The sequence below is a fragment of the Diadema antillarum genome, unplaced genomic scaffold (assembly GCF_040938485.1).
Source record: "Diadema antillarum isolate AM-2024a unplaced genomic scaffold, OU_Dant_1.0 scf00000071, whole genome shotgun sequence".
NCBI classification, from domain to species: Eukaryota; Metazoa; Echinodermata; class Echinoidea; order Diadematoida; family Diadematidae; genus Diadema; species Diadema antillarum.
The window spans coordinates 3,060,286-3,073,715 of record NW_027270960.1 but is presented as its reverse complement, the minus strand read 5'-3'; positions in this window follow the sequence as shown (position 1 = coordinate 3,073,715).

Below are 13,430 nucleotides of genomic sequence, written 5' to 3'. Positions count from 1 at the left end.
AGGTTCATGTCATATTCTGGCAGTGCATAAGGCAAGATCAGTTGATATGCATATATCTTCATTAGATTAGCAAGAGCAAGGGATGTTCAAGGTCCAGTGATTTTTATTTCAAGTAGTAGGAAAAAGAATGCAAAAATTTTAATAGTTCATAAAAGACTTCTCTGTTAATGTTATCCTATAATGACAAAAGCTTGATTATCATGTGAGTTGATCAGGCAGTGGAGAAGAAAAGGGGAATGGTAGATGAAGGAGGCAAGGACAAACCGTCCAGAAGTTTCAGTGTACATGAACTGTGGGGCCGTGGGGTGCTACAATGTGAGAGAGGGGCAGGAGACAGCCTCCCCCAAATAATTGTCCAAGCTGTAGTTACAGTCATTAAAGCTGCACTACCGCATGTGATACAAGGAGCAAAAGAAGTTTGTATGAGCACAATTAAAGATGTTCTGAATCCACATGTCATCTCTTGAGGATTCAGTTCCAGCAGGACGAGGTCCAACATGAGCTAAGGAGGGACAATCTCTGCCTGACTGACCTGCCAGAGGGGGCTGAGGAGACAGAGGAAGAGCTTACTGAGGGCGAGTCAAATGTTGCCAAGGAAGTTGGCTTAGACATTTGGAAAGAGGACATCTCATCTTCATGATCTTATCATCATCTTGGGGAAAAGGCAAGAAGGAAAGAGCAGGCAGATCAAAGTCCACTTTATTGCAAACAAAAGAAACAAACTGTATTCTGGGCATTCTAGTCTGAAAGGAAAAGAGAACATGAAAAGTGTGTACATCAATGAAGATCTAAAGGCATGCAATGTGTCACTCGATCAGTGCATGATAAATGCCAAGGAAGCTCATGATGTCGAATCGGCAACAAAACCAAATACGGGAACATGACATGCAAGTTGAATGATGGACAAAGCAGAGTCATCAAGAGCCCGGATGATCTCTTTGATATTGGCTTTGAAATTACAGATCCACTTCAGTTTTTGCAAGTTTTTGCGAAAGTCTTAGAAATTAATTAACAAGCATTGAATGAATTTATCGGTCTAACAATTTTCTTTTTTTATAGTCATGTTCATACTGTAAGTATTTTGTTAATAATGTTAATAAATTCACCTCAACTCAAATGCAAAAAAGGAAAGGGTGGTACTGGGGCTGTAGATTAGAATCTCTACACAGAGCAATACTATTTAAAATGTACCTTGGGAAAGGCCATCGGTGTCACCCGTGTGACGAATAAGCAGCGTTTGCTACGATGGACATCTTGATTCCCCATAGTACATGTAGAGTACTTTGTCAGCATACATGGCCATGCTGCAAACATCCTGTCTTCAGCCATGATCTCCTGGCTGAAGTCTTGCTTCATCTGGACAAATTAGGGAACAAGATTGCATTTGTAATCATATTAAGGGTGGCCCAGACAGAATGCTATAAACCAAATGGAAAAAAATATAATACTCATGTTAATAACAAAAACATAAATGATGGAGTGAATTATGCATGATCATTAGCTTCTGCAAAAATGTTCATTCTATTACATTTTTCTCACAAGTTTGTGTGAATTTGCACAATGTGCTTCGTTTGGCATGGAAATCTTGACAGACTGAGAAGAAAGCTCCTAATCTTTGCATAGAAACTTATTTGAAAGTGACAAAAGTGCCAAAAATTGGTTCCAACCACCTACCTACACGAAACAAATAGAACACTACTAAGGTGGTATATTATTACTACAGGCATTAAGTTTACGTGTGGTGCATAGACTATATTGTGCGTTAAAAACACCACAATCTGTTTTCTGTCTTTATCTTCATTTTCTATAGGGGTTCTAGGCCTTTTTTTCTACTAAAAGTTTACGTAGACCTTAATTCATCGAGCATCATTGATGGCAATGATGCTCAGTAAAGAATGAATTGCTCCAGCAAAAGTAGCAGAACTTAACTTGCACTTTAGTATTGGATTTTAGGGGGTTCGTTATGTTTACAGTAGATTTTGGTTGTACGGCTGGACCTACTACTCATCGACCGCCTAATGTTTATTTGCTTGATAAGAATATTTAACACTACTAAAATTCATGCAAAAAACTTGACCTACATGATTGAGAAAATCCAGAGCTAGGCTATCAAATGCCTTTTAGGCCATGGGGTGAGCTGGTTTTTTCGCTTGTTTCGTTCCGACAACTGCGGCACTAAAATTTCTCCACAGCTACGTGTAAACAAATAACCAAAAAGGCTACAGGAAAAAGTTCGACACAAACCCTCCTGCAGTATTTTGGTAATTTAGGGGGAAACAGTGAACTTTTTTGTCACTGAGGAGCTGAATATGTACACTTTGCCGTGTACGATATTCATTCGCGAACGATCATGTGATGTATGTTATCCAATCCGAATCGAGAATTATTGTTTACGAGTCAAAATGGCCGCCCCCTGTGAGCCTGTCGACGCGTCTACGTCGTCTGCTCAGCCGAAACTTAGTATGCGTTATTATGCATGTAATATCGATGAAGTTTGAAAATTTCACGGCTATGACAAACCTAAGATAGACGAAACCTATTTTGTGTGCCAAAGAGTGGATCAAATTGAGTGGGGGAGACCGTGAAATCGCAGACCAGAACGAAGTGATTCAGCTGCTCAGGGGGACTGACTGCAACCTACGTAGTAGGATAATTTACAGGTTAGTTTACGTGCGTACAGTCGAGTCGTAGCAGTCGACACTGCAGTGCAGTCTCACTCATAATGTTAATGACCATGATGACTACAAGTACAATTGTACAACGTTTAATAGCTATGTTATGAACGTTGCTTGTGTATGTTATAATGGGCGCTAATGCGGTAGCTTAGCCGTTAGCGTGTCTGTTACTTAGATAAATTATCTTGAATTTCACCAATTGGCATGGCATAGCGCCGTTATAAAATGTCGCCTAGGCCTAGATGTAATTTTACATGTTGTTCTATGTACAGCCCAGGTTAGGTTGATGTAGCTGATCGGTGATATTGTTTTGTAAAAGTCTTGACACACAGGACTGGATTGAAAAAGGTCTAAACTGCATGTAAATTTATATTTTCATAATCATGGTCATGGAGTATTAATATTAAAAATCCATCCTGTTTCTCTCACCCCGAAATTGGCGAATCCTCCCTCAAAACACACATTTAGCATCTCATTAAATTAACTTATTAATATTTGATATAAATAGATCTAAAAGACCAACAATGACAATAACATAATTGCAACAATTAAACTCCCTAAAACATCTGATTACCATTATGTTGTGCCAAACTATAAAGCAGTGGGTGGTGGTGATAGTGAAAGGCCAAGGATTACTAGGATTAATGATGATAAGGCAGTTGTATTCATAATTATGATAATTGATATTGCATGTGATCAGGTGCTGAAAGCTGTAGATGTAATCTAAAATCAGTAATTGCACTGCAAGTACAAGTTGAAGTAGTTGATGATGACAATGATCATGAGGTGTTAATGATTACCTGGCATAGTACTAGGGCCTGTGTATTGGTAATTACAAGATTCAAATATTGGCAGTCAGTAGTCTACCGTACATTTAATGATATATTGAGTGTAATGTTCAACCCCTCCCTCTAGCATTTAGCCTTTTTTCCCCCTAACAAAATCCAACGGCTAATCATTGCTGTTCATTTCTCCATTGTATTAAATAGGATTCCATGAAACGTGCTACAAGAGGTTTATAGATAGCAAACGCCTGAATCTCGCTCGGAAACGAAAGCTGAAGCCAGTGAAGGAGGAGCCTGGTCCGTCAGCAGGAGCATCTGTTTCCTCCCCTAAGACGCTCACATCAAGATCAAGATTTTCTTCTGGAAGCTCTTCAGGTTCTGCTGTGTTCCATGTGAAATGCATCATTTGCAACAGAGTCAACCTGCTCATTACTTGCCATGGGAAAAAGGTTAATATGATTGATATTGAAGCATGAAAACATTGTCATGTTACTATAAGTTGTCCTTGATAAAATGGAGCAATATATAGGCCTATACACCACTGAAACATTCACACACATACACAAAGAACTTCAGTGCAAAGTTCAGAAACAACAGAATGTACTGTATATGCACCAATGCTTTGGTCAATGTGATTGATATTCAAGAATTGACATCTTACCAAAGTTGTGCATGATAAAATGTCTTTGTAATACAGATTGCTTCCTGTATTTTGAATGCCAATGTTTATGCAACATGTTTTGACTCCTTGCCTCAGTATGTGATTGTTTGCCCTTTAGCAAACATTTCTGCCCACTATTATGATTTGATTAGGGTTGAATTATTCTAAGAAGAAAGATGTTTTCCTAAGTGTGATTTTTTTTTCATAAAACTGAATGACTACGATTAAAATTTGTTTCTCCCACTCTGGGGAAAAAAAATATGTAACTACATTGTATCATTAATACTGAAACAGAATGTTCATGTAGAAAGGTCAGTACAATGTAGGTGTGAGTACAAAATCAGTTTGCTAAAACTAATACACACCAGCCAAATGAAAATTGTGCATAAGTTGAGTCAGGTTTGCACAGATCCTCTGATATTGGATGTTAATTGCAATGTTATCATAATTTTTAATGCCAAACCTGTTTTATTCTCTCCAAGATTTTCAGGTACACATTGCCTCCAATGCAGAATCCAACAGTTTTCACTCATGAATGGGTAAACTATAATTTTGCCTTTATTTTATATATTGGCATTTTTCAAAACTTTTACACCCTTTCAAGGATATTTGGACCATGGAATGTTCCAGGAAATTTATTAAAACTAGAAAATTTGACTGATTATCATTTTGAGCTATCTTACATGAAAGGAGGTAGTGTCCCACCATGTTGTAACCTAATGATAGCAATGAAGACTTCAGGAAATTTTATGAAGATTAAATTTTCTAGTGCTAAAGTAATGTATAATATTTCATGAACAACGTGATTACTATGTGATCTAAGTATATTAAAGCTTCTTAAGAAGAAGAAGAAGAAGAAGAAAAGAAAAACATGTTTACTGATAAACAATATGATCTGTTTAATAGTAATGTCTCATGTGTGTAAATGAGTTTGTATGTGTGCGTGTGAGTGTATATATGTCAGCGTTTTTATGCACCTGTGTATGTGTAATGCACTGATCAGTACATGTATTATATCATTTTGTGTGTTCATGTTTATGATAATCTTTTTTATGATGCTGATGTGATAAATGGCCAAGGCATGAAGAATAATATTTTAATACACTTGGGTATATTGAATCTTCATAACTATGTGTGTGCGTATGTGTGTGTGCATGTGAGGGTGTGTGTGTGTGTGTGTGTGTGTGTGTACAATAAGATTCTCCCACATGCACACGGACACACACACAAACAAACACACTGATTTTTTTTCTCTTTTTTTGCCTTGAATGATTAGTCATTTGATTAATAACATGTCTTTGAACAGAATATAAGGCATTTGCCTTGACCTCTGACGGTCAGTCAGTGCTCTCTCTCATATGGTCTTGAACCACTTTGCTCTTGTCCTCCTTTGCATAGCCAGCATCAGGAAAAGCTGAAACATGAGATATAAATGCTACTATTAAACCAAAACTTCACTTTTTTTCTAGGTATATGGCTAAAAGCAGTGCTTTACAAATGTGTATATGCATTTCAGCTGAGAAACACTATGGGAACTATACTGCGGCTAGCAGCCCCATACGCATAAAGGGCCGTTCACATTGGAGCGGTTTTGCGGCAGCGGCAGCGGCAGCGGTGCGCCGCAAAAATCACTCACGTGTTGTACCTGTACAACCATTCACACTGGAGCGGTAGCGGCGACTTTTCAGAGCGGCAACCGCAAGCGGTTTTCTCGAATCGCTCTGCTGAGCGATTTTTTAGTCTGCCGCTGCGGCGAGGTTGCTATTGACCAATCAACATAGAGTTTATTTTGTGACGTTTTTTTTGTGGGCGGAGTCACAAACTTTGGGCCAAGTGCCGCGAATCGTTCAGGAAAAAGGAGCGGTGAAAAAAAATCATGTCGACGGAAGCATTGATAGAGGAAGTCAGAAAAAGACAAATATTGTACGACTCAGGCAATAGCGAGTTCAAAAATGCATTGAAAAAAAATAAAGAATGGGATGACATCGGGGCCTGCGTCGGGCTAAGTGGTAAGTTGATCACATGGTTTTCTCGAGTTTTTGTATCCATTTTGTTGTCATTGGCATTTGATTCACGACAACGTTCACTCTTTGAGACATCGCAGACTGTACCCTCACACGCAATTTGCTATGGGCGCAGAGTTGCCCGCGCGATGAAGCGCCTTCTGCCAATTATCATAGTCCCGAATATGTATATCTGTGTATGAAATTGTAGTAAGACTCAAATGAATTTTCATCAGAAATATCATAGACTCTAAAGTGGTGATGCCCTAGCTGGAGTATAAATTGCCAATATGGCATTATGGAAGATAAAGCAATAGCAGGGGGTCTGGCGTTATCATTTAGGCTAACCCAGTCGTTGTAACGAACGTTTCTAGAGTTCTAACGAAACAGGTTAGATCTCGACACTAGTAAATTTATCACTTAACGTTAAACTTTACTTAAAGATAACTTTAACGCCATGAGAACTAAATAGTCTAGGGTCCAACACTAACGATATACAGCCGTACCTATATCTACTCTCGATCTAACGTTAGACATACTAAGGTCATAGACTAGACGGTAGACCCTATGCTAACATAGGCCGATGCCTAGGTCCTATACACGGGTTGGCCAGAGTTGTAAGGCCTACGAGTTAGTACTGTCACTGACTGTAGACCAGGGTCTAACGTTAGTTCTAACATCAATGTTAGCCCTAACAAGCTACCAATATCAAGCACCAGGTACCATTCTATTATAGACCATGTGCTTCTGTATACTAGACTAGTTCTAGGCTAGACTAACTATAGATTAGTGGAATAGACTCTAGATTCTAGTTCTAACCGGCATGCTACAAATAGACCATCTAACACTAGGACTAGATATTTTAACAAAGTGTTAACGAGTTAGTACACTAAACTCTGTAATGTTAGTCAGTGTACTGTAGTAGGCGTAAGTGTTAACCTATAGTATTATGATGACGGTTACACTTTAACGTTACTCAAGTAAATTTAGGCTAGAGTACGCTAGTACTAGTTCTAGTAGGGCCTAACGGTTAGGCCTAACAAGAATTAGACCACCTATACTACTGTTCTTACCTTAGTTTAGATGAGTAGTAACATAAAGTCCTACGGCGTTATAGTTTAGTAGTAGCAGTACATAGAGCCAGCAGAGGGTCTTGATGTCTAGTATGATTTATAAAGTTAATGAAAATGTCCAGAGCTACCAAGTCTCACGCATTCTGCGTGAGACTCAAGCATTTAGGGACCATCTCACGATCTCACGCATGACACCCATTTTTCTCACGCATCGGGCGAAGTCGGCAACTTGGGCCTATAATAATGAGCATAGCTCAAAAGATTAAAGTGATAGTTGCAGTTGAAGGTATATTTCCCTTTTGTCTTTCAAAATAAGCATAGTCACTTACGAATGCACCTGAAAAATTGAAAAAACTCCCTACTATATGGGGGGCCACATGGGGAAAAACCCCTCCCACACCCTCGCTCATTCGCATTCGCATGCCTAGATGCCGAGTCATGAAAATCTCATAATTCTTTTTTAAACTTGGCATCCCTGAATGTCGTGAATAACGACAAGGTAAGCCTAATGTTAGATCTAGATAAACTTCTAACGCTTCTAAAGGTTAGATCTACATAAAATAGCCCGACCAGACGCTGTCATAATACTCATAGGCTGTGCAGCGATTGGGTTGTGTACTTCACCTAACTTAACCTGTTAGACCTTACTATACCTGACTTAAGGCCTATAAAATTTTAGTCAAACGTTAGAAAGATGTCTAGAAATAGTAGTCCTCTCTGTAAATAGAGCCTCTACTAGCCCAAGTAGAATTCTAACAAATCTAATTGTACTACGTCAGTGTTACACTGGTAGTGTTACCACTGTATAGTGTCAGTATACTGACTTACAAAGTAGGCCTGGTGTTAGTGTTGACATGCTATCGCAGGTTTCATATTTCCGATTTGTTGTCATAGTAACAACTAGTCCCAGCAAAACAAACCGTTTCAAATAGGCCTAGCTAGACAGCACAGTCGTTGTATAAATAGCAACAGGATCGCACCGCATTTTCCTTGGGTTTACTGTTAGAGTGTATAAATTATATGTTTGTTCATTTCCATCTGAGAAGATGGCTGGATAGCCCATATTCAGAGCCTATGATTAAGTTGGTCTTCCATGGGGTCCAGTTGGATGTCAGGTCAGACCACTTCATCGGGATAAACACCCTGCAGCTGCACTTTGAAATGAATGAATGAAGCGGGATCTTGAGCTGTGCATGAGTCACAACATGCATGAGTTGTGACTCTCTCATACATGGGACCTCCATTTTATGTCTTATCTGAGGGACAGAGTGTTTTGCCTCTTGCTAGAGGGGGCGGTATGCTTACACATAACAACATTGCTCAGTCCAGACTCGGATTCGAACCCGGGCCCGACTGAGCCAACTCAATGCCCAGAGTAGACCATACAATAACATATCACAGGATATTAGACGCCTGCATGTGCTAACATTTAACGTTAGATATACATAAGACCTAGACGTGTAAAGAGAATACCAAGGACAAAGGTATTGTAGACGGGTCTAGTCTGCTACAGTTAGAAGTACCGGTATTAAGATACCACTAATTACTAGTTGATACAATAAACAACTCTAACGTTAGTAAGCTAGGTTATATAACATTTTGTACATTCTTCTTTAAGCATTAACTTATGGATACGTGCCTGACTTCATAAAAGTGGTTAGTATTCAAGGAAAAGGATATAAACTTTTGCTGCAATTGCAACTTCCAGTAGTAGCAAGTGCCAATATGCAATAACAATCGCCAATCAGGAAATTGGGCCCTGGTGGACCTGTCCCTAACTAGGTTCTAAACAGTACTAATACACAGCACTAGGTCAGTCGCTGAATGCAGGGTCTGCAGGGTATGGTCACGCTATAGACCAAGACCCATCATTACATTAGGCTATACATTTACAGAAGATCTCTTGAATTCAGAAACCCTGACCAGGGTTTTGAAATTCAATTTATAGTTCTAGTGAGTTATCATTAAACTCTTAGTCTGAGGTTGGGCCCTACTTTGTACTGGCCCTGATTATCTTGACATAACGTTACACTACACTGCTAACCATGTTAATTCTACATACTTTCTGTGCAGTCTGGACTTTTCTATATCTAGGTCTAGTAATAATACTTATCATACAATGTAGCAATGATGAGGTCCTGAGGGGTTCGAGCCTTGCTGAGGCAGCTGACGGAAAGTGATTCCTCTTCTGAAACTCACTCTGAATTGAGACCAAGTCTTATTGTTGGTCAATTAATATTAAAACTACCAAAGGTTACGATCTACATCACCATCCTCCCTCCTTTTTCATAATATTGTAGATTTGGTAGATTTAAGACTCCAGAAATTCCTAGGTCTATGTATATCTAATGTTATACTATAGAGACGGTCTTTATCATGTACATCAAGAAAACCTAAATTCTACACCCTAGCTCTAAAAAGATGTGATGTACTTATGTAACGTTGCATCGCTTATCTAAATCTTATTAGAGGTACACCAGACATGACTCCTAGAAACTAGGCCTAGATTAGAGAGTAGTATTGTTAAATATTAATGTGTTCTTTCATAGGGCCTGCTGCCATAAAATAACTAATTTTACATTAAAGCTGGAAATATGGCCTGCATTTCATAATTATTAGACCTTTCTAATGTGTATGGTAAGTGTCGGAGACCTTTCTTACAGCAGTTAGACTTACAAGTTGTATTATATTCTTTAACATTTTGCTCTGGATTCCTGCTATTTTTATCTGTGCATCTTATCACTCAAATCTATTGCAAGGCATCCATACTTTATTTTCATTAATATGGTCTGCTTTGTTTGGTAGTCAAGTTTCTTGTGACATGGAGACTGTATTGTAGTTAGTCATGCATTATTATTATTTTTTTCTAAGAAAATCTAGTAAGTCTACAATTACAGTGTACTATGGTACCCACTTGTATCATAACATCCTTTCACAGAACCAAGGGTAGATTTGAGACCTATGTCTATGGGACAATACTTCTACACAGAAATGTTAAATACTCTTATTCACTCACTATCTTATTGGGAGCATTATGATTTGAAAAATGTTCAAGATAACTTTTGAATCATATTTGTAGTTAAGTTTTATCACCAAAAATCCTATCAAATACAACATTTTTGCAATAAAGCCTAAAATATAGGGCAATATCAATCTTTTTCTCATTAAAATATATCTATATGATAACATGCTATTAAAAATATAGATCACCTTTTGTATATTGAACAATGCTTTCAAGAATATTTGTTCAAATTTTAACATTGTTTGTTTTTATCCCCGACTCACATTTTAAAACTATTTTGAAACAATATTGCTGGAGTGTTTGCTCCATCTGCAAATGCTAACTTATGCCTTTAATAAGTTGGACAATTAGGTGCCCTGTAGTTACATGTAATTAATGTTTGGGATGTTCTAGATACAGTAGTACTTAATGTATGACCTTATGGAATACTCTATCATGACTAACAGATTTATTCACTAGTTCAAATTGTCAATGTTTACAATAGCGTATGATTGGTGCATCACCAAGTTGATAGCTGTGTATGTTTTTAAAGAAACTTTTACCCAATCTTTGTGGAGTTGAATTGGTTGGTAATCATACTGTGTATAAAATGCTGATTATATTGTTGTTGATGTAAATCTAGGTATGTGATGTATAATACATGTGATAAAGGAAGGTAAGGTATACGTCCATCACATTCTTGCATAAGTTAATCTCCCCCCCCCCCCCAAGGAATTTAGTCTAAGCTATTAAATGATTTTGTCATGAATGTCATTTGTCAAAAATAAAAAATAAAAGACATTTCAAAACTTCTATTATGAACAAATGTACGTAGTATATCAATTCTGACAAATGGTTATGTGTTCAAACTGGACATGGGTATACATAATTTTCACATTTATGTATGGGCTATATACATGTAAGTTAGCACAGCTGGCATGATATAAAACACAGAACTTAAATGATACCAGAAAGAAACAACAACAAACAAACGGGATGATTTTCACTACCATAGCTAGTAGTTTGTGAATGCATTGTGACAACTTTAATTTCTGGATAGAAGCATAAACTTTGCAGATTCATAATAATTAGCAAGTATTCCTTGTCTGCTGAAATACTTTTGTGGAAAAGGTGTTAACATACAAACAAAAATGCCAACGCATACATACATTGTACCCTACGTACACACTACTAAATCTCTTACAAGTAATAAAATTATTTACAAGTGACCACAATCATTTGATCGTGTCTTCAGATGATAACAGACCTTCGAATAAACGTTAACCAATATCGCTCCATACATGTACATGTCTGTTGAAACGCGCACCTGTTATGCATCATTACAATAATAGTTGCATTTTTTTAAAGTTCATTTTCCTTTCAAAAAAACAAAAGACAAATTAGTCACATAAAGATCAAGATTTGATATGTACAAATGGTAAACTGTGGTATGCTGTATTTGCTAGATTTGAGTATAGGGTTTTTGTCTTTAGAGAACACCTGACTTAGACTGCCTTTCCCATTTCATATTAGTTCTTGGCTACTGTATATAAATCAGTGCAAATAAAGAGAAAAATGGACAGCTGCATTAATGTAAGTAGCCATATGATCATAAACAACAAATGTCTAATATTGACATAACTCCAAATAAAAAAATGAACTAAACCATTATAACATCTGTGTTTTATTACAATTATAACCGGACAAAATAGAATTATTTTGAATAGACCATGCTACTACCTACATCATTTTATTTCATACTAAGAATACACTTACTTACAATGTAGTGAGTCAAGTGCTAAATATTTTCTGAATGTATACATTTTCTATTTCTCATATGTTATATAGTTCCCACTGATTTTCGATTTCTATTAAAAGATGTGAAATATTTTTCCCACGCCAGAAGACTGTATAATTGTTGATGATATGAAATGACTGAGTACAGCATCTGATGTGAGACACAAAATGAGGAGAACCACTCTAATGAGGCATTGATATGGTTCTTTTGATTACATTTTAGATTTAAAGAACTCGTAATCAAAAGAAACATCGCTAGGAACACATAGGCATAGAAATACCACTCTAGCAACTGAATTTTCCATGTTTTAGCATTACAATCCAAATAGTTCTATTGAACTTCTTGGCCAACATGACTGAGACTAGGGGCAACTAGTGTATTCACGGTAATACAACAGGTTCACATGATACAAACAATAACAAATATTTACATGTTAATTTCTTTCAAAACAAATCTTTTACGACTTGCACTTTTCATTCATTCATTCATTCAACAAAATGAACATATGATATATCGTTGCTTGGAAGACGGCCTTGTATCTACACATTGTCAAATGTTCAGGAGAGCGGAAAAACATGACAACTAAAGCACTGATTCAAATGGGATAGTCTTTCCTTTCACATGCCGTGGTGGCTTCCTTGCTGTGGTGGCTTCCTTTTAAGGGTAAGAGAACTAGTATTTGGACAGGATAAATGAGTACCTGAACATTTATTCAGAAAATGATTTTCTCCAAAACTTCAGATGCAAGATTACAGTTTATGATTTCATGATGAGAAGTCTAACCTCACTGAGTAGAGAACTTTTCTATAACATATAGTTCAAATGGCAATCATTGTATTGTTATGATGTGGGAAGGGGTGGGGAGGCAGAAAAATTTAAGAATGTTCCCAATAGTTGATACTTTGTGCACACATACACATTACAATGGTCTCATGTCCAAAATTTCAACAAGAATTTCAAGTAATGATGGAGCCGGTGAATGTACAAAATCTTCTATCAATGCAAAAAATAATACTGTTGCCTTGAAAATAGATATAATATCCACATTCAAAAGAAAGCATCTCTCACGACAACTCCAGCAATAATGTATGCCAATCATAACCAAAATGGTCCAAAGAATATACAACTTTTTATACAATTTGTTGCCCATTCACTAAATGAAAAATGCACATTGGAGAAATATGCAACGTAGTTGAAATTGACTACGTGAGGAAAAATCATCTCAATTGCTAAGAAGTGAGAGTAGTTCATCCCACAACATATATAATTTTGATGAAGATCAGCCATTACCATGACAATTTGCAATACTCCATAATAGCAATAAAGGTGTTTTCCATTTCACTCATGGAAACAAATCTTCAAAATGGTCCAAAGAATACAGAACTTTTTATACAGTTTGTTGCCTTGGCAACTGGTTCCTATTCACTAAATGAA